This window comes from Sus scrofa, chromosome 13 (genome assembly GCF_000003025.6).
Source record: "Sus scrofa isolate TJ Tabasco breed Duroc chromosome 13, Sscrofa11.1, whole genome shotgun sequence".
NCBI classification, from domain to species: Eukaryota; Metazoa; Chordata; class Mammalia; order Artiodactyla; family Suidae; genus Sus; species Sus scrofa.
Window position 1 is genome coordinate 43,275,514 of NC_010455.5, and position 26,395 is coordinate 43,301,908.

Here is a 26,395-nt window from a genome sequence, read left to right on the forward strand (position 1 = left end):
GCTGTAGCCACCGGCCTACGCCAGAGCCACAGCAACGCGGGATCCGAGCTGCGTCTGCAACCTACACCACAGCTCACGGCAACGCCGGATCGTTAACCCACTGAGCAAGGGCAGGGACCGAACCCACAACCTCATGGTTCCTAGTCGGATTCGTTAACCACTGCGCCGCGACGGGAACTCAGTGTCTGACTTCTCTTGTTCAGTGTAATGTCTTTGAGATTCATTCATGGTATTGTGTAGGGTACTTTGTTCTTCAGTTTTCTTTAAATATATGTATACACCACAGTTGACCCTGTTTCGCATTGGTAAGCCTTTGGGTTCTTTCCAGTTTTAGGCTTTTAGGAATCACCTATAAAGAACATCCTTCCATATGCCCATTGGTGCACGTTCACAGGCAGTTCTCTTGGGTTCCTGCCACAGGGAATAAGAAGGTGGGTGCAGAGCTGAATTGAACCTCGGTCTTTTATCCTCAGATTCTTGGTACTGTACTATTGCCCTTTGCTTCCTGCCCATAGTTTAAAAATCTCCCCAGGTGATGAAGTTGTAGTTTGGTTTGGTGAAGTCTCAGTGGCCTGGTGCTTGGATGTGTAAGAAGATGGAACTCTGGGAGTTCCCGTCGTGGCTCAGTGGTTAACGAACCCAACTGGTATCCATGAGAATGCAGGTTTGATCCTTGGCATCACTCAGTGGGTTAAGGATCCGACTCTGTGGCTGTGGTGTAGGCCCAGTGGCTACAGCTCTGATTCGACCCTTAGCTTGGGAACCTTCGTATGCCATGGGTGCTGCTCTGAAAGACAGAAAGACCAAAAAAAAAAAAAAAAAAAAAAGGCGGGACTCTGTTTTCTCCTCTGCCCTCTGCTACTACCACAATCTCACAACACTGATCCAAACAAGGGGATTTTTCCACATCAAGCAATACTTCAGTTCTCTGCAGAGGCTACCTTGCTGTCCTACAATTTAACCCAGTCTGCTTGGAGATACTAGCATCAGCTCCTACAGGTTCAGGGCTTAGTCCCACAAAATTGGCCCCTCTACCCCTGCCAGAAACACACGCCTCAGATGACATTTGTGTGTTGGCTCCCCAGGTTACCCCGAACTTCTATCTGACTCGGCTGCAAATCAGAGGTACCCGCAACTCCGTCCTCAGATTCAGTCATTTGCTAGAATGACTCATAAAACATGGGGAAAAAGTTTACTGGATTACTGGTTTATTACAAAGGCCATATAAAAGGATGTAAATGAACAGCCAGATGAATCATAGGGGCATAGGAACTTCTGTCCCTGCGGAATTCTGGGGTGCGTCATCCTCTTGGCACTTGGGTGCATCCTGGTTCATCAATCTGAGAGCTCTGTGAACCTTCTCCTTTTGGGATTTCTGTGGAAATCCCTCATTAACATAAACTCAGGTGCAGTTGAAAGGGGCTTGTTATTAATAACAAAAACACTCCTTTCATCTTTATAGTTTTTGTCACTAAGGAAATTCCAAGGGCTTTAGGAGCTTAGTGTCAGGAACTGGGATATTGACCAAACCTCTGCCTTATTATAGGTCACAACATCACAGGTGTTTCTTAGCAACTTGTATTTACCCCAGATTTACAGGTGCCAGGCCATTAAACTGCCCATCATTTTCAGTTTGTTTTTCAGACTGATGCCTTTTCATAAAATAAATGAGGAACATCAGAAGAAGCATCTTATTGGCTAGCATTGCTTGCTTAAAGGTTGTGAAGAAGTTTCAGTTATAATAATGTTAGAGTCCACAAGATTGGGATTGAGAGTAATTGTGTTTAATCAGGCTGACACTCTTTCTATCATGGCTTTATTTTATTTAATATTAAGCCTTGGTACTAAAGGTTGAGTGATTCACATTCAGAAAGGAGGAATAGTGTTTCTAAGACATTCCACAGACTGGGGGAATTGACATCTTTTCTATGCTCCATTTTTGCCAATTGGTTGTGTGGCCTTGGGGATGCCACTTTCTCTTACCTTAATTTGCTTCTTTTAAAAGTAGGATGTGTGGGATTCCTGACCTTGCCTTGGTGTTTCCGATCTCTTTGGTAATCTGAAGGGTGACTCTGTCCTTTGAAAAACAAATACAGATTTCTGTCAAATTTCATATGAGCTTGTTCATGCATATTTGCTCAAGATTCCTTGATTATAAAGGATATTTCCAATTCTAATATTTAATGAAAGTTCACCGCTCTGCATTTTGAAGGAGATATCTTTTATTGCATCAGGCTTCTTGTCTGAATGCTGGCCGGTATGTACTGTCATAACCAAAATGCACATGATACTCCGTGGTCACCCAGTTACCAGAGTGAGCTGGACAAACAGTTAGTCATATGTTAAGTACTGTCTCTGTGGACTGCCACTCTGAGGCAGCCTTGTGGAGAGGTGAATCAGTCAGACTCCAGCCCTGCCCCAGCAGAGTTTCCAGAGAGGGGGTAGGATCTGACTTGGTGAATAGCTGCTGGCAAGAGGAGGCAAAAATTGGTGGTCTGGGAGGCCAGGCTGTGTGATGGATGGTGAAGAATGCAGGTTTTGGAGGTTGATGCAGGGAGAAGAGATTGGCATCTCAGATCTACAGAGACCAGTTATTTAGCCCCCTCTGGGCCTCAATTTGTTCATCTGTAAGAAGGGTATAGTAACTGTGTCCACCATCGAGGATTATTGGGGCTTTAAATGAGTCAATGCCAGGTGACCCAGCCTTGGCACTGTGTGATACTTTGGACCACATCATTGTTTCAAGGCCGCTCTCCTGTGCACTGTAGGATGTTAAGCAGCATCCTTGGCCTCTACCCACTAGATTCCTCCACTCATGGCAACCAAAAATTTCTCTCTGTCTTGCCAGATGCCCCATGGAGGAGGCAGAATCCCCTGCCCCAGCTCACTCCTCTGAGAAACACTGAATTTGAATTTTCTAAATGCTATGGAAAAAGTCTTGATGGTGATTCTTTTAAAGAAAAGCTCCTTTGAATAAGCCACAGTCTCCTACCTGATGCCTCCATTGATAGAAATAAAAACAAAGAGCTCACAAAGCCCGGGTATTGAAAATGTGTTTGTATCCTGCTCACTGAATTATTGATGCGCTCTGTGAGATGAACCACCTTTGTTCACGAGGGATTAATACCCACCTGCCTCTTGAAGAACAGTAGCTATTGCCTGGCACCTGCCCCCCAGCTTCTATGTTGTGACCTGTCCGCTTGCAGCCCAGCTTTCCCAGAATCCTACAAACAGGCACTGTTCTTGCAGTCCTGGCTCAGAGCAGGCCTGTTAAATAAAGAGAAAGCCAGGCAGCTCTGCCTAGAGCACCAAACTATTGGTGGTGTGGGCACAGGTGCCAGGCAGCGGGTGAGCTTTGCTGACGGTAAAAAAAGACACATGCAGGAAGGGCTTTGGGTGGCGGAGACACAAGTCCTGGGTGTTGAGATAATCTGTTAACCACCACACTCTCCGGAGGTATCAAAGTGTCTGGGGCACCTGGGGCTTGGAGTTGATGAGGATGCCTATGATGGGCGTGAGGAATAGGTGGAAATAACACTGCTGAGGAAGTGCTAGAAAACTAGGGAGTGAAACAGCAGTAGCTGATGGGTTTTTGGTTGTTGCAGGAGGGGGGTGGAGGTTGGAAAGCACATGGGTAGATTCGGATTTTGTTAAATCTCCCTTTATTTGTTCAAGGATATTATTTGGCTTCTGGCTTTGGATTTAGTGGACCAGTTTAAGATAAACTTGGAGGACTGATGTAAAGTAGCTAGTTTTTAAGTTTGTCCATTAAGAAAGTGGAAAGGAAGAAAATGATACTATTTACTGTCACTCACTGCATAAACTAAAAGATACTTTGTCACTGAAGTAATAGGAGGAACATAGCCATGGAATAAAGAGTTGATTATGTGAGTGAATTTAGGCTGATGTAAGGTTGCCAGTGGTCCTTTTTCTTCTTCCACCTGGTCCAGGTAAAGATGTCATAATAGGCTGCTCCATTTGCTTCACTGCCTAGAGGAGGGACTTGATGGCATGTTGTTAAACAATGACTGAATTAACAAACCCTGATGTCCCTTGTTTGCCAGACTTGGTGATGAGGGGTGGTTGAGCAAAGGCCATGGGGTTCCCTTACGTTGGAGGAGTCCTAGTTAGAGCATTCATCTCTCATTTTCTCTGCCCTTCTTGCCCTGCCCTTTGCTTTTGTCCTTTCTGGAAGTACCTGGTAAGGTTGTAGCAGTACACACGCATATCCCAACATCCCAAGATGTTGTACCTCTCACTCTGCCTCTCGTTGCCCCTTGTTCAGATGTGCCCTAAGGGACAGCTTCATTCCCTACTGTCCTCCCCACCCAAGTCTGGAGAGGCTGACTGATTAAAAGTGCAGACTGTGATCCCTGCTGATCCAGACAGGATTCAGTGCTTGCAAGCTATTGACATTTTGAAATGCTTTGGGCACTAAGGCTTAAGGAGAGTTTTAAGAATTGGGGATACTTGTCATTAAAAAAAAAACCAAAAAAACAAAAACCTGTGGGGGGATAAAAAAGAACCAGAAACTTCCCGGAGAATGCACAGGATGCAGCTGAGAGCTGTCCCACTGAGTAAGTGCCCAAGATGAGCTACTTCTGCAATCCAAATCGAAGCCCGGATCTGTTTCTTTTATCAATAATTGGACAATGTAAAGTGATATAGTATCTGTAAAGTTATCAGCAATGGAAGACCCTAATTTCTTGCTTTGGAGAGTGAGTGTAGAAACTACATTAACTCGATTTCTTTCTTTGATTTAATATCTTAAATAAAAGGTTATTAATATTTTTAGTTTTTTTTTTAGTTCCAAAGCAGTCTCTGAATACTTTGCAGTTTAAGAAATTCTGATGATTTAGAAACACACTTGACCAACCTCCTCCAATTCCAGACCCCTCTGAAAAATAAATGCAAGTTTTATGCATATACTGGGCTTTAACATGTGGAAAATATATAACTTCCATATTATATAAATCATATATGTGCATTGTTAGACAACTGACCCCCCAATATATCTTGGAGATTTGACAGGTCAGTCTGTGCCCCCATCCTTGTTAATTGCTGCATTGTATTCCACAGTATAGAGTGTCCATGATTTACTGAGCACATAGCTGTTAAGAGTTGTATGCTACTGCAGATAATGCTGCAGGGAAAAACTAAGACTTAGTACATGCATCTTCACGCACATGTGTATTTTAATCTGTATTAAATACACAGAAGATTAGCTGGTATTAGAGGGTATTTTTTAACTTTTTAATGTATATTTTGCCTCTCCCCAAATGCTGTATCACTTCGTATAACTTCCATCAGCACTGAATGAAAAGACTATCCATATCCTTTCTGCGTATTCCAGTTGGTGGATCTGAGTCCATTAAAAGATACTGAGTCATGTGCTCGCTTCGGCAGCACATATACTAAAAAAGATACTGAGTCACGATGGTCGGGTGACTTGAATATTGTCAGTTGTCTGTACAAGAGAGAGGAGCTTTGTGGTGAAGTCATCACCTGAGCAGTGACCTGCCTGCAGGAGTGTCTACAGAAGCCAAGGGACACTTTCACACACCAACAAGTAGATCATTCGTTTGCCAAAAACTTGGCGCATTGGATCTTTCCTAATGAGCTGGCTCGTAATTAAATTGAGCAGTGTGTAAACATTTATTTCAGAGTGGAAACTACCAGTCTGGCTTTCTTAAAAATGTTTTGGAAACAGACTGTTTTTCTTGTGGCTCCTTCCAAACCACCTTTGAGGGTCTTGCCCTAAGAATAAAAATTGTAATTTGTGATAATTTTAGAAAGTGTCATGAGTTCTGGCAAGTTTGGATTCCAAATCTGTCAGAGGAAGTAGACACCAGGAGTGAGACCATAGTCAAAATAAAGCAGCCAGCAGCAGGTAGGTTATTTCTACACTATGCCAGTGGAGGGCTGGGACTTTTTTGTGTCCATTCAGTGTTTCCCTCCTTACCACAGCCCTGCCGAGAAGAGCTATTGTGATTCCATTTTGCAGATGAGTCCACTGAGGTAGAAGGGACGCAGCCTGCATGCCGGGAAACAGCCAGTAAGGTGGTAGGCCAGAAAATGCATATGATAGAAATCTGCTGAATTCCAAACTCTTGACCTGGGATCAACAAATGTGGCCTGCCACCTGCTTTTATGCAGCCTACCAACTAGAAGTGGGTTTTATATTTTTGAATGGTTGCATTTTAGGGAATTAAGTAATTATCTGATTTATCTTGGTTTTGCCTCTTGGCCCATAGAGCTTAAGATGTGTAATAATTAGCTCTTTATGTGAAAATTTTGCAGTGTCTGCTCTTGACTGTTAGTCGTTGACTAACAAAAACTGAAAAGAAATGTGTTCACTCAAGTGGGAAAGTCGGCCGGACCAGCGGTTTTCACAGGTTATCGTGGGTCAGAATCGGGTGGCTGCGTGGGGGCTTGTTCCAACACAGATTTCTAGGCCCACCCTCGAGGTTTGCAATGGGACTGGAGAAGTGTCATTTTTAACCATTTCCCAGGGGGTCTGATAGTGTTGGTCCTGGGACTTCACTAGGGGAAGCGCTGAATGAGAGGGGTAGAGTAGAAGTTACAGATGTTGGCCAAGGAACTGCAGGAGTGTTTCACTCTAGTAATTGGCAGCAGCATCCCCTCCAAGTTTGAGCCATGGGTTTGTAGAATGACAGACCTGTGCATTCAGTAAAGAAGGCTTGCTTCTGTGTCGACAAGGGAGAAATTTAAAATATTTAAATTTTAATGACAACACCTGTATGAAAATGGAGACACCTAGAACTGAAGAACTTCAGCCTTTTCATTATTTAATCATTAATATAGTTGAAGATATATTTAAACCTGTCTTATTTAAATCATAATAATCAATGTCAATTATTGATCATTTATTTGCCATGCTCTGTGCTAAAGTCGTAATAATCCTGTGAGGCGAGATGATAGTATCTCTCCTTTAAAAGTATGGGGATGAGGGAGTTCCCGTCGTGGTGCAGTGGTTAACGAATCCGACTAGGAACCATGAGGTTGTGGGTTCGGTCCCTGCCCTTGCTCAGTGGGTTAACGATCCGGCGTTGCCGTGAGCTGTGGTGAAGGTTGCAGACGCGGCTCGGATCCCGCGTTGCTGTGGCCCTGGCGTAGGCCGGTGGCTACAGCTCCGATTCGACCCCTAGCCTGGGAACCTCCATACGCTGCGGGAGCGGCCCAAGAAATGGCAAAAAGACCAAAAAAAAAAAAAAAAAAAAAAAGTATGGGGATGAAAAAAGGAAGTATGGGTATAATGTGAGAGATGTAAGAAGGAACGTCCCATCACAGTCATGTGGCAGGTGCCCCAGATCATTTAGACCCTTGCTCACAGTACAGCTTTCCTTCTGCCTTCGGCAACCACAGGCGAATCCTGTCTGTCTCTTTCAACTTAAAAAACTGTTAATCTTGGGGGGGAAATGGCTATTAGGTAAAGTGTTTTTAATATTTTCTTAGAAAAAGCTTTTGCTTCTAGTTTAACTGTCATGATTATTTTTAAAAATTTGAATTACGGAAAATTTTTTCTTAGGAAAAAGACACTAAGGACTCACATTTAATTGATGCTAATCATTTTCTCACAGTTGTTTAATAGGTTTTTTTTTTTTAAAAAAGGAGAATTGCTATCTCCCTAAATATCTATACTCCTGCCTTTCCTACCCAAAATAATACCTTGTTCTATGTAAGCCTATTTATATATGTAGCAAAACTACAAAAAACAAGTGAGAGAAGTCATACATAGCAGCTTCAACGTATAACATTATAATCAATTACGTGCTGACAACTTATTCAGTAAATACTCTGTGGAAAATTAGATGAGAGAATCATGTTTCCTGATGTTCTGGGGGGTTTGTGGGTGGAGTATTAATAATATTTTACCAACTACAGGAATTCATATCTGGCACCTGAACACCCCCTCCCGCTCTGCCCCTTTTCACTATCCAGGCATTTTGTTGTTTGTTTTATTTTGATTTTCTGGTATTCCACAAATTCCTAGAATTCATGTTTTGGGGTTTGGATCTTTAAATTCCTATCAGAGCTGGGGTAGGTTCTTTGAAGCAGCAAACATTTTAAAGTCCCTGTAGGTACCAGGCATTTTGCTAGGCAAGGGAAATATACAGGAGAAGATGAGACAGATAAATAACCCTTCACAATCAAGCTTGTATTTCAAGTTGTTATGATTCTCATCTCTTCCTCCTCCAATTTAGTATAATGTGATTTTTTTTCAAAGTTAGTAATACTTGGAGTTCCCTGGTGGTCTAGCAAGTTAAGGATCTGGCATTGCTGCTATGCCTCAGGTCACTGCTGTGGCATGGGTTCAATCCTTGGCCCAGGAACTTCTGCATGCCGTGGGCATGGCCAAAAAAGAAAAGTTAGTAATAGTCTTAGTTAAATGGATTCCTAGATTTTACATGCCAGCTTTGGCATTCAGCAGGCATTACTATCATTTTTGCATGTGGCAGGCAGTGTCCCAGTTTTTGGTTCATAGAAGGTGGTCACCTTATCTATTATGTGTCAATGAGGCATCCACACTCTTTTTAAATGGCTTGCAAAAGTTATGTGCCCATTTCCCGTTGTTATTAGACATTGTGCTAATTGCACGGGTGATTTAAATGTTAAAAAGGCATTAAAGCATTTGTTGTAATAATTAACAAAGGATTGGTAGGTTACAAATGAATGATAATGCCATATTTTTTAGATACAGCATTATATATCTGTGCAAAGTGGTGCGTGTTATGAAACATTAATATTCAAATGAGAGATTTGAACTGAATGATCTCTAAAATCTTTTGTAGTAAGTTCTCTCTGGTTTCAAAAGTATGAGCTCTACATCTATTAAAATATTTGGTGAGGCATCAACTATGTCACATTTCTGAAAACCTCAAGGAGAAGCCATAGCCTACCTTTTGTCATAGACCAGTGTATTAACTGAACCTTGGAGATAGTGGACTAGAGATTGCTGATTTTCTTCTGTTCTTTTTCAGTAATAGATGCTCTGTTTTTCTACGTGAATACAAAACTGCATGGAGTAAACACTGGTGTTCAGCCTTTGTAGTTAGGTGGGATTTAAATTTTGGCTGATCCAAAATAAGTAGAAATAGCAGGCAGTTTCAAGGAAGTTCCCCTAAGGGAGAGGTGCATGTCCTTAATCTTTTCTTCCTTCCCTTTGCCTGGGATGTGGACATGATGGCTGGATCTTGAGTAGTTATGTAGGACCACGAGGTTGGTATTATGTGCAGAAGATGACAGAGTCACAAGATAAAAGCATGTAGGCAGTATTGTACCTATAGTTCTGCAGTATTTCTTGCAGAAAGTCTTCTGGCCAAGAGATTGATTAAGGGATTGATGAACAATCCAGGCTCTGCGTTTCAAGGAACGTACATGGAGAAAGGTTAGGCCTTTCACTTTCCACAAAAGGATGTGTAATAATGCATCATCATCCCCCAGACCTCCCTAACTCTGAATTGCATTCATGGTTGAGAAATGTAATCCTCTATCTTGTCGTAGCCACGGATTTTTTTTTTTTTTTTTGGCATTTTCATTATTGGTACCTGGACCTAAACCTGATGAATAGATCACTGTCTTCTCCTTTGCAAGGGTTGCTTTGGGTTTCTTGGGGTCTATTCTTCTTGTTTGTGAACAACAGAATCCAAATCTTGGCAACTTAAATTCATTAAAGTTTTCTGAAAGGTTATCAGGAACGCACAGAACATATAGGCAACTGAAGAATCAACATTGGTCGTGGGCAAGGAACAAAGAAATTCGAGGAGGCTAGGAAGTGAGTGCTGGAGGACAGCATGCTGGAGCTGGGCATCTGCTCAGAAGGAATGGGGTGTCCACATTTCAAGGTGTAGATCATGTGTCCTGGCCCCTTGGCCTCCAGCTCTTGTAGATGATACCGGGATCAACTTATTTAACTGCCTATAGTAAAAGGAACCTACTTTTCCCAAAAAGAAGTGAAGCTGCTGGTGGGATGGGGGATGGATGGCGGGCATCAGAGAGAAATAGAAAGAGAAGAACACAATGACAACACATGATCACACCACTGTGTGCTCTCAAAAGCAAAGGACTAGGGTGCATACCAATTTCCCCCAACCGTTTTCTTTCCTTTCTGGCATTTAATTTCTCACCATTACGAAGTGAGTGCCAGCGCTTTGTTTATTTGTTCACAGATCCATCAGCAGGTGCTTTCTGACGGCCTGCTGTGCACAAGGTACTGTGCTGGCTATCGGGACATAGTGATGTAATAGTAGATAAGGTTCTCGCCGTGCTGACAGAGCCCTGAACCCCATGATCCATTTCTGTGTAACAACATCCAGAATCACACGGAAGCAGAGGAAATGGCTTAGGTGCACTCCCCTGCCACTCCTCTTTCCTTTAAAACTCTTGAAGGAATGGTTTGTTTCTTGCTTTCTCAGAATTGAGGCTGAAGTCTCAACTGTAAGAGTCTAACATCATCTTAAACCTCGCGGAGGTATGTTCCCGCCACTGAAGTGCTATTTTGTGGTAATTTTATGGCTTTTTGTTATGAATAATTTACCTGTCGAGTCCTAATATCTTTGTAAGCCAGTGAATTTTGGTGTTTATTAAGGAAACGTCTTAACCTGAAGGGAGAAATCGATTTCTTAGTACAAAGCAAGGCAAAACATATGAGATCATCCACCCTATGGGAAAGCAGTATATTTTATAAGCATTTTGTATTAAGTTAGGAATTCAAATTATCATCCTTCTTATAAGGAAAATTGTGTATCTATTCACTTCCCTATCCGTGTCCTCAGCATCTACTGTCCATCTGGAGTTATAAGGTTTCTTATAGTAACAGCATTTTAGGGCTAAAAGACCTAAAATGTACCTGAACCATTTTGTAAAAATACTTACCTGATCTTTATATAAAAATTCCCAGGAACATTGACTCTATAACCTATCTTGTTGACTTAATTCTTTGTCTTAAGCGCTTCTTCTAGTCCTTCTTACAAGAGATATGTTGATGCTCTTGTCCAATTTTCATAAATGTTTCTTGGAATTACATGTTGAACAAAGTTTTCTTCTTAAGTTGAATAGTCTAGCTATTTTTCTGTGCCTCCTGTGATTCATCTCTGAATGTCCAAAGGAAAGTAGAATAGCAGTAATAGCAGTCATGGCTACAATTTTTTAAGTGCTTCCTAAGTGCAATGCATAATCCTGACCTCAAGCCAGTGAGATATATTCTGTTATTATACCCATTCTACAGATGAGGAAACTAGAGGCCAAATTCCTTGGGCCAAAGGCAGGAAGACCCAGAACTTGAGAGATCTCTGCTTAAAACTAGTTCTATGGTAACTCGAAATCACTCCTCCATTTCCCCACAAACAGTAAATTGACAATAAACTTTAATGCTTAAAGGAGAAACAGTAGGTGTTACTTTAAGAAATAATTTGTGGGTTTGGTTTTTTTTTTATTTTTATTTTTTGTAGCTCTTAGAATATATTAAGCTCTTGTTTGACCCAAACACAATTTATAAAAAGTAAGACTTGGAGAACCACCACAGATTTAGGAACTTCAACTTCATTCTCTTCTCGTTGACCTGTTACATTTAGGGAAGAATGTGTTAGATTAATGATATTACATATTTTATTAAAAGATTCCTTCTGTGTTCTTAACCACTCTTCACTTGAGCTCCCTGTCATGGGGCGTAGAAGTGAATTGTCAAATGCCAGGTAGATCCATACTGTATGCTGGAGAGGGTAGCGATCCATATGCTGAATCCACTTTAATGTGTTTTTGGCTTTAGTGAGTTAAAATGGTGTGATGTTTTGATATTGTCTTTAACTTTAAAATGCTGGACTGCTTTACATTTGTTATTGAGGTTGAGGGGAGAGAAGGGAAAATGGAAATTTTGCCAGTATATCTGTCGCTTTGAAACAATCAGGGAAATTTGGTGTGTCCTGAACAGCAGCTTGGGAACCAAACTCGTGCTCTGGTGACTTATTAACTTTTCTTTACCAACTAGAGACCAGGCCCTTTGGAAGGCAGATGGCTCTGAAGAGGCCCAAAGACTCCTCAGACAGCTTGATAAGCTTGCTTGATGGATTTTGAAGCATTTTGATGCCCTTTTGGCCTGGTGCTCTGTCCCATCTCCTCTCCCATTTGTGATAGAAGCATGGAATTCAGTGCTATTGACTGGGAACTGTCGTTGAATTGTGATGCACACAGTGAATTTGAGGTTTGGGTCTTAAGTTGAATTCTTACCTGTTACAGCTTTATTGGCTTTATAAATTGTCTCCAATGATCCCTCTTGAATGGTAGAGGCACGAGCCATCACCTGGTTTTACTAAAAGCCATAGAAATCCCTAAGCCTCATTTTAGGCAAGGATTTCCACTTCCACTCTTGCAAAAGCTTTCAGAAACAGCAAGGATTCCATATATGAAACATGTTTGCCTGCTACTGAACTGTAAAATCTTACCACGGAGAGAGAAAAGAGCAATTGAGTATGAATCCTATATATGGCGGGGAAAGAATTTGTTTGTTGACTCATGTTGTACATGAAGGTGTCATTGAGGAAAGGTCAGGTGGTCAATTTCTTTAATTAAAAGAAGAGACTCCAGATATTCTTAAGCACTCAGGAGGCTTGGCCTTGGAGTTATAGGAATGACAGAGGAGGGAGACCTTTTCCTAAAAAAGCTTCTGGGGTGTGGCATCCTCAGAGTTCGCATCCTTCCACTTTGTTCTTGATGGTTGCTGTAGGCTTTTCTGGATCTCCGTGCTTGATGTACCTTGAGGTAGGGCTTTGGTGTCGGTCTCAGTGGTGGCAAAGAAAGGGGAGGGGGTGGGGGCTGCGGGGGAGGTAGAATAAATCTGTGTGGTGGCCTGTCTTTCCCATTTTGATTCCTCACCCACTTTTCCCTTACCTCACTCAGCCCCTCAGCGCGTTTTTTTCCTTCAGTGCAGTTATGTGTTCATTTCCTCAAATCTGAAGTCTTGTGTCTGAATTGAGTCTGTGTGTGTGTAAGGCTTGGGAACAGTGGAGCTAACCGTTGAGTTCCTCTGATCATAACTTTAATTGGTCTTTATTAAGTGACATAAAAGTGTCATGGGTCAGGAGGAGCAGCAAGTTTTTTTTTTCCCTTTTTGCTTCTCTTCTCCCTGGTATTTCTTAAACCCCTACCCGCCCCCCCCCCAAGGTCTGTAGTTTCTTTATCACTGAGGTGGTTCTCAATGGGAGTGGGGGCGATTTTGCTACTCAGGGCACATTTGGCAAAATCTGGAGACACTCTGGGTTGTTACATCTCTAGTAAAGGGGCTTGCTTGCTAATGGCATCTAGTAGGTAGAGGCCCGCAGTGCTGCTCAGCATCCTGCAGTGCACAGAGTAGCCCCCATTGAAATGTTATCCCGTCCCAAATGTGAGAAGTGCCCAGGTCGAGAAACCCTGCTCTCCTGAAACATCTCTCTGGCGAGAATAGGAGCCTGTCTTGCCTGGCACATGTTCCACTTGCTGATGTATCCGTCTGACGTGTTTCAAACTGGTTTCCTAAAAGTTTCTCACTCTCCTTTTAATGTGTATTGAACATCCTTTTCCTGGACAAGGCCAAACTAATCGTTGCCCCAAAGGATCACAAGTTCCAAATTAGTAGAATTAGAATTAGAAATCTTATTCCTTGGGAATCATGCCGGCTAACCATCATTTAGATTAACTTGCTAGAACAGTTCATAGTGGACTTCACCAGCATTGCAGGGGCTGGTGAGTTAGAGTAGGGATTTTAAATTTACAGTGGTGGTCCAGCTAGAATTGTTATCACTTGGGTTCATCACTTGTTTTGTGCCCAGCAATGTACTGTGTTACTTTTCTGCTCTCCCTGGCACCAAGCTACTTGTCCCATTGGCCTCATCTTGGCTATCACTTCCTCTAGGAAGTCTTCTTTCCTGCCTCAAGTTCAGAGTCATGGATTCCTCCCATGCACCTGCCCCTCTGGTAACATAACTCTTAATTTCTTGAATCATGGTGGCCTGTTGTTGACTTTGAGGGCCAGCCTCTCTCAATTCACCTCTGCCAAACACAGTAGGGCTCTGTAATACTCATGGAATGACTAAATCAAGGAAAACTGAAAGCCTGCACTTCGTTTAATGACAAAGTGAATGATAATAGAAAAAAAAAAAAAAGAAACTCGAGTCAGAAAACATGTTTTGCTATTGGTTCTCTGACTCTCATTTATCAAATAAGTGGATAAATAAGTGGGTTGAATGAAAAGTTTCTAAATGGGGTACCTCTGTGTTTCCATAAGCACTGTCATCTGTATGGTGCTATCACAGTGAACATTATTCTGCATTGTTAAAAACAAAAGGAGCAGAATATTGTTAAAACATGAACTCACATCTTGCCACTCTTCTGAATGACATCCCTCTCTTAAGTGAGAGTTCGTCCTGGGAGCATCAAGCACCTATGATTTTATGATACCGGTCCCTGCCCACTTTTTGACCTTCCCTGCTTTTCCACCCCTTGCTCGCTTTGCCCCAGCCACAGTGGCCTCTCTCACTGATCCTCATGTGTTCCAGGTGCCCTCCTGTCTCAGTGTTTTATAGGTGTTTTTCTCTGCCTGGAGTTATCTTTCTCAGAGACCTGCATGGCTTTTTTGGGACTGCCTGGGGGTCTCTGCTCAGATGTCCCACATTCAAAAGGCCTCTTCTGATCACTCCCTTGCAAATTACAGCCCACTCTGGACTTGTCCTATCTCTCCTCTATGATATGCTTTTTTTCTACTGAGCGCCTTTTGGCATTCTGTTTATTTTACTTTAACTTATTTGTTGTCTCTTCTCTCTCTTTTCCACTTCCAACCATGATAGCAGAGGGATTGTCCCTTTGTATTGAATAGTCACAAGCATATGGAAAAGTGTACACCTTGCAGTGAATACTAAGTGAATGACTAAGTGAATGATCACAGTCTGAACACGACATTTAACCAGCCCCCGGATCAAGAGACAGAACATCGCCAATACCACAGAGGGTCCCTTCATGTCCTCTTCTAGTCAATTCTTTCTATTTCAAGGTCACTACCATTCTGAGTCCCCCACAGGCCCTTTTGTCAGTTTCTTGTACAGCTGTATCCACAGCACAGATAGGCACCAAGTAAACTGTGGTTGAATGAATTGAAACAATGTTGGGAGAGAAACCTGTACATCTGATGTGGCTAGATTTCTAAAGGTGATCTCTAATTGCACATTAATCCCAGTCATTGGAAAATGCAATTAGAGGCTTTTGAAGAATCCATGTGCAAGACACTGGCTGCTATAACTTATGCTATTAGATTTGTCACTTATTTCTGCTGTGTTGGCCTTGATTATTTAACTGTTTTACCTGTGGTCTCTGGAAGTCCACTCTCCTTGCTCGTAATTTTAATTTATTGTCTATGCTGTTTGCTAGGCACTTAATCAGACATCTCTCTGGTGATTGTCTTACAGGATTATTTAACTTCTTCTTGCCTTTCAACTACATTGTAAATTTAACCAAGTGGAATAAATTGCATAAAATTTTGCCCTCTGGTCTTGATATTTTCTAGCTGGATTTATTGTACAATTCTATTCCTGGTCACTAGCTGCTATCTTGGACTTTTGGAACGTTGGTTACTGTTCCAGTTGGATGCCTACATTAGAATTGCAGTCTGAATTGTTTTAGTGCTTTAAGTAATAGAGTATCATCAAACTTGATTGTATTGCTAACTGTTTGGGATTTGATGAGATTAAGGATGCAGTGGCTTCTGAGAAATATGAGTTAGAGCTGCTCTATCTGCATACTTGTCAAGGATGTGCCATTCACTACAGAGTCACTATGTAATTGATGAGGGAAGTTACTGGTTTTTTTCCCTTAAAGATGGCAGAGAAGAGTCCAGAGGAAGACGTACCTTTTCTAACTCATATGATGTAAGCTAGCTGACTGGGGACTTGACTACCTATATGATGGAATTTAAACAGTCATTAAAGATCCAGAAAAGGAGCATTATATTTTAGAACCAATTTTGTGTTCTATTTTTCATTTCCAACACCATGTCCTGTGTATTTCCCTAAGTCAGGAAATGCCTGGAGGACTCAGTTTTCTTACTGCCCACAGAGACCACCCCCTGGGTAGGGCTGCCATGTAAGCAAGACCCACATATCACTTAGAATGTGGTTGGGAGAGACCCAACTCCGAGCCATGAGAAAATGAAAGAAATGTTATCATCATTCTAGAGACTTAGAGGTAGTAGATTTCCAGGTAATCAGTGGCCAACCAATTTCCTTTGGGAATCTAGGTTGTATCCATCCTTCTGCTCTGTCATCTATATATTAGATTTGTCCTCAGAGAGTTTCTCGTCCAGGTGGAAAAATGGAGCTTCAGAGAGTGTGGCATCCAGACCAGCAGAGATTGATAGGCCAATTTGGACAACTTGTCTGTTGCCGTGAATTAAGGCAGCATCCTTGACGCTCACAGTTGAGTGGTAGAGGGGATCTCAGGCCAGGAAACGTGTTCTGACCTGGAGGAGAAAGTAGGGAGGGTAAGCTGGGGAGCAGAGATAGAATGGGCATCCAGTCCACGTGCCGGGATTAGAATTGGGCATTTGGAGCTCCCTTTGCGCAAGTTGTCTCCCCTGCTAGTTTCACATTCTAAGCTGCTGTGTGGTACATCAAAGTCAATATCATAGTCCTGTTTTTACCTTAACTTCATTATTACAACTTGAAAGTGAAACTGTTGGTATGATAGTGTGATCGCGGAATTAATAATAGTGAATGGCACATGTGGTACACATTTGTTGTTGTTGTTTTGAGAAACTGTCAAACCATTTTCCAGAATCTCTGTACCATTGCATGTTCCCACTCGCAGTATGTGAGAGATCCAGCTTCTCTGCCTCCTCACCAGCTTTTGGTGTTGCCACTCTTTGTCATTTTAGCTATTAGGATAGGTGTATAGTGATATCTCATGGTGCTTGTAATTTGCATTTCCCTCATGGCTAATGATACTGACTATCCTTTCATGCACTCATTTGCTATCCTCACTGGTGAAATATCTCTTTGTGTCCCTAGCTCACTTTCTAATTGGATTGTTTGTTTTTTCACTGTTTAGTTTTGAGTGTTCTCTGTACACTCCTGATAGTAGTCCCCTGTCAGATATGTGGTTTGCAAATATTTTTTCTCAGTCTGTATGTAGCTTGTCCTCTCATCCTCTCGACAAGTCCCTTTATGGAACAAATGCTCTTAATATTGATGAAGTTTAACTTATTCATTTCTTCTCTGAATCATGCTTTTGGTGTCTTATGCAAGAACAAGAACTCTTCACCAAGCCCCAGGTCCAGAAAATTGCCTCTTATTCTACCCCCTAAAAATTACATATATATTTTACATATATTATATATATATTTTTTGTTTGTTTGTTTGTTTGTTTGTTTTTTGGCTGCATCCACTGCAGCATGCAGAATTTCCCAGGCCAGAGATCTAACCAGACAATGCTGAATCCTTAACTGCTAGGCCACCAGAGAACTCCTATAGTTTATTTATTTATTTACTTGGCTGTGGCTTGCAGAGGCTTGATGTGGAATCACAGTTCCCAGAGGGACTGAATCTGGGTTGTGGCAGTGAAAGCACCTAGTCCTAACCACTAGACCACCAGGGGACTTCCAAAAGTTGTATGGTTTTATATCTTATAATTTATGATTCATTTTGAGTTCATATTTGTATAAAATATAAGGTTTAGGTCAAGATGATGATTCTTCTTCCTTTTCCTTCTTCTCCCCTTCTTCCCTCCCCCTCCCTCTTCCCTTTCTACTTCTCCTTTTGCCCATGGACATCCAATTTCTCTAGCACTATTTTTTTAAAAGACTGTTCTTTCTTTTCTTTTCTTTTTTTTTTGCCTTTTTAGGACTGTACCCGTGGCATGTGCAAGTTCCCAGGCTAGGGGTCAAATAGGAGCTATAGCTGCCAGCCTACACCATAGCCACAGCAACGTGGGTTCCAAGCCACATCTGTGACTTATACCACAGCAACGCTGGATCCTTAACCCACTGAGTGAGGCCAGGGATCCAGCCCGCGTCCTCATGGATACTAGTCGAATTTGTTACTGCTGAGCCACGATGGGAACTCCAAGGCTGTCCTTTCTACATTGAATTACTTTTGCACTTTTGTCGGAAATCAGTTGACTGTATAGTGCAGATCTCTTTGTGGGTTCTCTTTTCTGTTCCATCGATCTGTGTGTCTGTCTGCTAATACCACAGCCCTGACTGCTGTAGCTTTATAACAGATCTTCATCTTGCCTTCTGATGGTATTCTTTTGAAGGTTTGATCCTTTGCCTCCCTCCCCCACTTTGCCTTTTTGCTTTTGCTGCCTGGATTGATCTCTCTGTTCATTGCAAATGACCTCAATGTCCCTTGAGAAGTACTTGCTTTAATGTGGCACATTTTATCCTGAGGGTCACTTCCAATGGATTAGTGATGTCTGCTTACAGTCTGGTTTATTTTATTCTTTCTGGAATCCAATTTTGAGCCGGATTGAGAGGACAAGGCCTGGCTCAGCAGGAGAGTGCTGTGGAATGTGAGTGTTATCTGCTTTGGGATTAGGATGAGCACATGGTGGCAACAATGCTGGGGGTTTTCCTTCCTTGTATCAAATAAGGCGATCTGAATTGAATTTTAGCTGGAGAAGAGCCAGACATTTATGACAGGCCTTTCCCCCACATTTAATCTAACCTCTCTAATTTAAATATTTCCAGTGAATCATCATACTGTATGACCTTGTAACATAAATCTGAGTTGGAGCTGCAGTTCTTATCTTCAGACTTCGTCCAAGTGTTCATTATTGTGGCTTATGTGTAGTGGCTTTGTCTTTTGGGCATCTGGTTATCCTGCTGTCTACTGTTTACCATTCCTTTCAAGTGAAAGGATCTCTTGATTTATGACTTGGTGATTTGTTTTGTTTTGTTTTGTTTTGTTTTTTTACATCCCAGATAGAGATGTGCATGGATTAATGGTTGAAAACCATTAACGGTTAAAATATACATATATAAAAAAATAGGATGAATATTTTTAAGGGAGTATGTTATCTATCTTGTTTGCATTAATTGGATTTTTCTATTGGAACTGTAGTACCATTAAATGGGAAGCACCACAATATTGCTAAGCATTCTTGTAAGTAGATAGTTTCCTCCCTGGGACATAAGAGATGCCTGTAAAACCATATTATAATCCATTAAATATTGCGGGTTAAATTTATATTTCCTTTAAATTTCCTATTTTGATACCTGAAGTTTCAGCATTTGGGTCATTGTTATTGTCTATTTACACGCTTAGAAATCTCTTAGATTGTCCGTTTTCCCTGAGTTTGTTTATATTAAGCTGTTTCCACTTACTAAGATTGAGTTATAGAATTTAATTTTGATTATCTGTGGCATGTTTCTGAGTGCAGTGGTTTGGAAATGAAAGAGAGGAAAGGGGTAGGCCTAGAGCCCTAGTTCCTCAGGGGAGTGGTTTAAGGCATTGCATAATGTTCAAAAAGTTAAAACCATGATTCTTATACAAACAGAATTCATCCATATCTCAAATTCATGGAATTAATGAGGCAAACCATACTGTGGCAAAGCTGCCTGGAAGGGCATTTGGAGACAGTGAGTCTTTTTTGCTAATAAGGAATGTCAGAATATGATTGCTGGGTTCGAGCCAACATTGGTTAATATCTTACAGTTATGAAACTCTAACTTATATTTCTTTTTTGAAACTGGTTCTAAATCTTCAGGGTAATCTGTAATTTCACCAAGCCTGGCCTTTAATCTCAATGAATAGCAGGTCAAACAATGGCACATTCTCCTAGGAAGTGAATAATTTGGGGATGAGTTTGTTAAATATAGCCCCAGTGTGACATTGACAGGACATGCTGCATTCTCCTTACCTTATTTCCATGTTTGGCATAATTTTTGTCATCAGTAGTTTAGGTTGAACAATGGTGCCTTGTAGGGATATTCTGAGGATGCCATGATTAAAGGATTGAAATAGTGCCTCGCACATTGTCAGTTTTTAATTATCTCTAAGAGAGCTATATAAATATAAATATAAATATACTATTACTTATATACTGAACACTCCCTGAAGGACTTGCAAACTCACTTGCTTAAAAGGACCAGGGAGGCACACAGTAAATAACTGAAAGGTCTTATGACATTAAGCGTACTAGGGGGACAAATGGAAACTAATACCTGGTATCCCACCTGTGTACAGATGAGTGGTTAGTGAGGACGGGGGCCAAGTTGACACTTAGTGAAGATGTTCCCAAACTGCATCTCGAGTCACTTGTTGCCATGTTGCTTGATGTTAGTATTTTTAAAGAGAAGACTCAAGTCTGGGTTGGCACGTGTCTTTTTCTCTCTTATTTGTAAGAGTTGGTAACTGATTGACATACTGTGTTATGGGTTCCATTTGAGGGCCATCAGTTTGCCAGGTTTGCTCCTGATTGCTCATAATTTAGATTATTCAATGAGAAAGGTAGAGGTGTTCATGGTTGACCTTGGCAGATCTTGAAGTGACTACAGCAGTGATTTTCTCAATCACCGCTTTTACAGATGAAACAATTGGGTTTGGGCAGCACATGGGCCATTAGTGGTGGTACCTTTAATTTTTATGGAAAGTACATATTCTTTTACATATTCTTCCACTTTGGGAGTTTAAAGGTTTAACACAGACTCATTTTTGAAAGATTCACCATGCATTAAAAAAATGACCCTATTGATTATTGAGACAGAGTAGGGAAATATACCAAAATTTTAACTGTGGTTATGGTTATTTTTATTTTATTGTTTATGCTTTTTATGAACTCGCCTGTCTGTTTAATGTACTCTGCCCATTAATGTACTTGGCCTAATGTGCTTCCACAACAAATATTTATTGCTTTTATAATCAGAAAAAGCAATAATGCTATTAAAAAAAGAATTTATCATGGAAGTGCCTAGATGTGTGATAATATGATTATTGATTGGTTTCATGGCCCCAAGACTGTTGCTAGCAAAGGAACAGTTCATTATTTCATTTGCTCCAGGAAAATGATGGTTCATCTTACTGTACTTAGGTGGGTCTTCCTTGGGTCTGCAGTGATTTCTTTGAGGGAGTGGGTTTGTGATTGCTGTGTATGTAAATTGCTGGTCCCACTCCTGGGCAGTTGGCCTGTGAGGGAGAGGTCTGTTTTGGCAGAGCTGGGGGCTTGCCCTGCTGGGCTGGAGCCCACCAACTGTTGTAGCCACAGTGCCTCAGCTGTTGTGCTTTTATACAGACTGTTATCAGCCATGCAGGCCTTTATAGTTCAAACCAGGCCACATCTGTTTTGAGTCCCATGACCTTCCAAACCCAGAGTGGAAAGAAATGCAGAACACTTTTTATCTCCAAGCTTTCTGCAGACGCATCAGTTTATAGGGTTTTTTAAAACGTATTTTGGAAAATATTTTCATTTTCCCTATCCTCCATTAGCAGTAGAGTTACATTGTTGATGATTTGAGCAAATTAGTGTTGCTGAAAATGTGACTGGTTGATCACCTGTATCCGATCACAGAAAGAGTTTGTTAAAAAATTTATTCTGGAGCCTCACTGTTGACCAAGAAAATAATGATTTTAGGGGTGTATTCCTGCACCAACATTTCAAACCAGATATTTGGGTATTTAGGACTGTGTGCGCCGGCACCCCCACACCTTCAACCTCGGGACCTCCAGTTCTGCCAAGAGGTAGGCATGAAGTTAGAAAGGTGGTCACATGGGTAACTGGGCACCACCAGGAATACCTGGACTTCTTAGAAAGTTTGCTCTTGGATGTAAAATTTTGGGAAAGGGCCCCTAGGCTTGTTATCTGGAAAATGGTGATGTTCATTGCAGAAAAAAGAATTGTATTTCCAGGTTGAATGTAATGTTTCATTGGTTACATTTTCCAGAAATAGTAATGTCTAAGTTGAAATTGTTCTCTGCTTTATATATGCTGTATGTCTCCTTGACTTAGTTCCCTCTGAAAAATCGAATGACCTAAATGCCAAACACAATGATGTTCTTCTTTTATTTTTTGTTTTCCTTTTTTGGGCACACCAAGGCATTTGGAAGTTCTGGGCCAGGGATCAAATCTGAGCCACAGGAGCTCCAGCTGTGGCTCATGGAGATTGGCAGCTCCTTGGGAGCACTGGGACGTGGGTTCAGTCCCCAGCTCAGCACAGTGAGTTTAGGATCCAGCTAGGATCTGATCCCTGGCGGGGGAGCTCCATATGCCATGGGGTGGCTAAAAAAAAAAAGAGAAAAGAAAAAAACAAAAAATCTGAGCTACACCTGTGACCTGTGCTGTAGCTGTGGCAACACTGGATCTTTAACCCACTGGTCTGGGCCGGACTGAACCCACAGCACCACAGAGAGGAGCCAGATCATTCACCTACAGTGTCACAGTGGGAACTCCTCTTCCTATATTCATTGATGCCAAGCTATCAGAATATCTGACATATTCATGAGGCTTATATTTCCATAGCCAAAGCAGAGACCCATGGACCATATATGCCTCTATAAAAATACCCATCCCAACCCTGCCACCATGCCTCAATGTGTTAGCAGTCTCTTGGATAAAAGAGAGAAAAAAAGAAGAAATTGAGTTTCTCCAATTTATGACAATAGGATAGGGAGAGACAAGGAAGAGGGAGGGTTTCACTGAAGTCACATTTTGTCCTTGGGGTGGGAGCATTAGTAGGAAGTAAGCAACACGTTTCAGACATCTTAGATGGAGATTTATTTCATTTTATCCAGTATATCCAAAATATCATTTTGACATGTAACCAAAATAAAAATGAGGTACATTATAATCATTTTTTCATACCAAGTATTTAAAATCCTTGTATGAATTTTACTCTTGACCTGGGTTCAAGGTCGTGCCACGTGACTGGACAGCATAGTTGGCAAGCCTTCTTGTAACCCCAGTTCTCAGTTGACATGTGAACATATGCCTCTGTGGAACACAGTTTTTTTCTGTTTTGGAGAAAGTGAATTGTTTTCTCAGCAGTTGGTTGGTGTTAGTGTAATGCCTTCCTGTGTAGGCTGTAGTGTTAGAATTCTCTTTGCAAGCTCTTGTAATAATTTTCAGGAATTATCACTTTTATTATAGTATTTTTAGTTGCAACTAGAGAGTTTTACAGGGGATTCTTTCAGTGTGAGATCTCTTAAAGGACAATTGAAAACACACTGTTTTTATTCTGGGACACAGGATGGGGGCATCTACGTACGAGTGGGGTCCTTGGGATAGAATATGTCAAATGAGAATTGTTCAGGAGTGTCCGGGTTCAAAGGTCACTTTGTTCTATGTTACTATTTTATGTTTGCTTCTTTGTGTGTGTGTGTGTGTGTGTGTGTGTGTGTGTGTGTGTGTGTGTGTATTTTAAAAACACTTGAATATGTACTATTTCCATGTTGCAGGCCCTCAGACTTTATAGGGAAGTCTCAGTGGAGCTTCATTTTCCATGCTTTGTCTCTTTAGAGTATCTGGGTTTGAATTCCTTTCTCCGTCCTGTAAAATGTAACCTGATTTTGACAAGGCACTTAACTATTTTGTGCCTTGGGAATTGGAAAGCTGGGAGGATATACTCCTCAGAGTTCTGGTGAGGATTAAATGAGACCCTCCAGCTAAGGAGCACAGTGCCTCCTAATACATAGTAAATGCTAAAGAAACATTAGCCATTCTCAGCATCTTTATTAATCATCTTTGTTAACTTGAGGGACTAAAGGAGTGCTAGAAGAATTTTAGGAATGAATTTCTCAAACACCAAGAGTTTGGGAGTTCCTGTTGTGGCTCAGCAGAAATGAATCTGACTAGCATCCACGAGGACACAGGTTCGATCCCTGGCCCTGCTCAGTGGGTTAAGGATCCGGCATTGCTGTGAGCTGTGGTGTAGGTCACAGATTCTGCTTAGATCCCACGTTGCTGTGGCTGTAGGGTAGGCCGGCGGCTACAGCTCTGATTGGACCCCTAGCCTGGGAACCTCTGTATGCTGCAGGTGCGGCCCTAAAAAGACAAAAATGGACAAAAACACCCACTAAGAATTAAAAAAAAAAAATTCTTTGTGAAACATTTATTAAAAATCTTTTTTTTGCCACAGTCTCTAGCTCCATTTTCCCCTTCCATTCACTGGTTTGTCTTGGGTGTCAGTATCTCTCTTGTTTGTGTAAAATTATTTTTAGGAAGAACTCTCTGGTCATAGCATCTCTATTAAAGACCCTCTTTCTTCCCATGCAGAGTAAAGGGGAAAGTCCTAAATGCATTTCACAAAGTGCTTTTTATTTTTATGAAACATCGTTTCCTGCATAAAATCTGAGATCCATGTAAGATTTCTGTAGCTCCTAAAATCTGTAGCTTTTTTGGTTCCATTCTGTGAAATATCAGTGAATGAGTTTCCCTGTACATGGACTGGCACAAAAGGAAAATCTGAGGTTTCCACTAGCTTCTAATACCAGCATTCTTCTCACCTGTTCACTTAGTACTCACTCACTGATTATACAGAGGTGATATTTAAGACCAAATGTGTTTAATAAACCTTTGTAAGCAATGATTAAAAGAGTCTTTATTTTTCAAAATTCACTCAGCATTTCTGTAATCACCAGTACTGTAGTTTTGGTACATGTGTGGTACCATTTTGTTTCAGAGTATTTTACTGCATATGCTGCATCTGTCTCATCTGCTGTCTAAAAATCAAAGGGGCAATTTGTTCCATTCAATTTTGCCTGATAGGGAAGCCTCCAAAGATACAGAGTTGCTTTTCAGCATCATTATGTTTATTTAAAAAAAAAAGAAAGAAAGAAAACTGTCTTTTTATTCCTCCTCCTAACCCTGGTTTGACTGTACTGCAGAGTCATGAAAGGATTTAAATCCAGTGTTGAGAATTCTCCTTGTGATTGATTTTATTCAGCCTATTGTATACACATAGATAGTGGAGGAAAAAAGGAATATTGAACTGAACTTTCAATTTTGGGTTTGAGCTCTCTAGAGTCATAAAATTGCCTTTCCTTTTGACTCTCCAAATGGGTCTTGCAGTATAATTGTTCAGAGTCAGAGGTTTTAGAAAAGGCATAACCAAAAAAGAAAAAAAGAAAGAAACTCTGTTTATTTATTAGCTACTACTTGTTCATTAGAAAAGGGCTTTGAGTTAAATACCTCTTTTTCCAAAAAAAGGAAATGAAATATTTTCCTTTTTATATAATTAGTTGAAGAAATTTCTTATAGTGCTGGTTAAGGCAGATTTAGAGATCAATGCTTTAGCCATCTTGATGTGATCTGGTGAGTTTTTATGTGGTTAAGAGTTTTTAATTAAATCATTTTATTTAAGATTATAATAGCCCTTTTCAGTTATTTTCCTTGAGACTTGCATTATGTTATTTCAAGTTAATAACTCCTCTTCAAGCAAAGCAGAATGCAAGATATTTCTTCTGAAGGTTTCTTTCTGCAGTTGAGAACAAAGCAAAACCCATTCTTGCTGGAAAGGAAGCGAAACTAACACCTAATAAAAAATGGAGATAACAGAAATGAACTTGTAGCCTTGGGATATTCTGAGTATAAACATTAAAGTGGTTGCCTGGGCGATACTACCAATTCTTTGGGTTATTTTTTTCTTTTAAATTCCAGGGGCAGATGTACCTTAATTGCATCAAGCAAAGCCTCTGCGAGTCCTGTTTCGCAGTGTTTCAGGAGGTAGGAGTGGTCCTATATGGACTTTGAATAATGGAGAGAGAAGTGTTTTGGTCATTTATCTTCCTACCAGCTACAAAGTATATTTGTCCCTGAATACTTTTTCGTGATTATAGTCAGTCCTGAATAGTTGCTAAAGACAAAATCTTTGTCCTCATGCAGAGATGAATTACCATAGTTTATTATCCTTTATTTAAGTTCCTTACTGGTGTTTTGCTCACATGTTTTGCTCACACATTTGTGGAAAAGTCAGGCCTTTTTGTTGTGATGGTGGTGATTGCGGTGGGGCATGGCCTTTGATTTTATTTTAGGGTAAATAAAAATATCTGCTAAATTGAAGTAAAATTGGTATATAACATTATAGAGTTTTCAGGTGTACAGCATAATCATACATTTGTATATACTTCAGAGTGATTTTCACCACAAATCCTTTCACCCATTTCACCCATGTCTCTATCCCCTTCCCTTTGGATAATCATCAATCTGTTCTTTTTATTTAGGAGATTTTTTGTTTGTTTTGTTTTGTTTGTTCATGTGTTTTGCTTCTTAGATTTTTACATATGAGTGAAATCATATGGGGTTTTGTCTTTGTCTGATTTATTTCACTTAGTGTAATGTCTTCTAAGTCTATCCATTGTCACAAATGGCAAGATTTCATTCTTTGTAAATGGTTGAATAATATTCCTTTGTATGTATATGCCAC

The 26,395-nt window shown here is 40.8% G+C and overlaps 1 protein-coding gene across 9 annotated transcripts in view; it reads left to right on the forward strand.

The window, feature by feature from the left end:
• Positions 1 to 26,395, forward strand: part of PTPRG (protein tyrosine phosphatase, receptor type G) — a 737,058-nt gene that overhangs the window by 142,728 nt on the left and 567,935 nt on the right. The gene's annotated exons all lie outside the window — the stretch shown is intronic.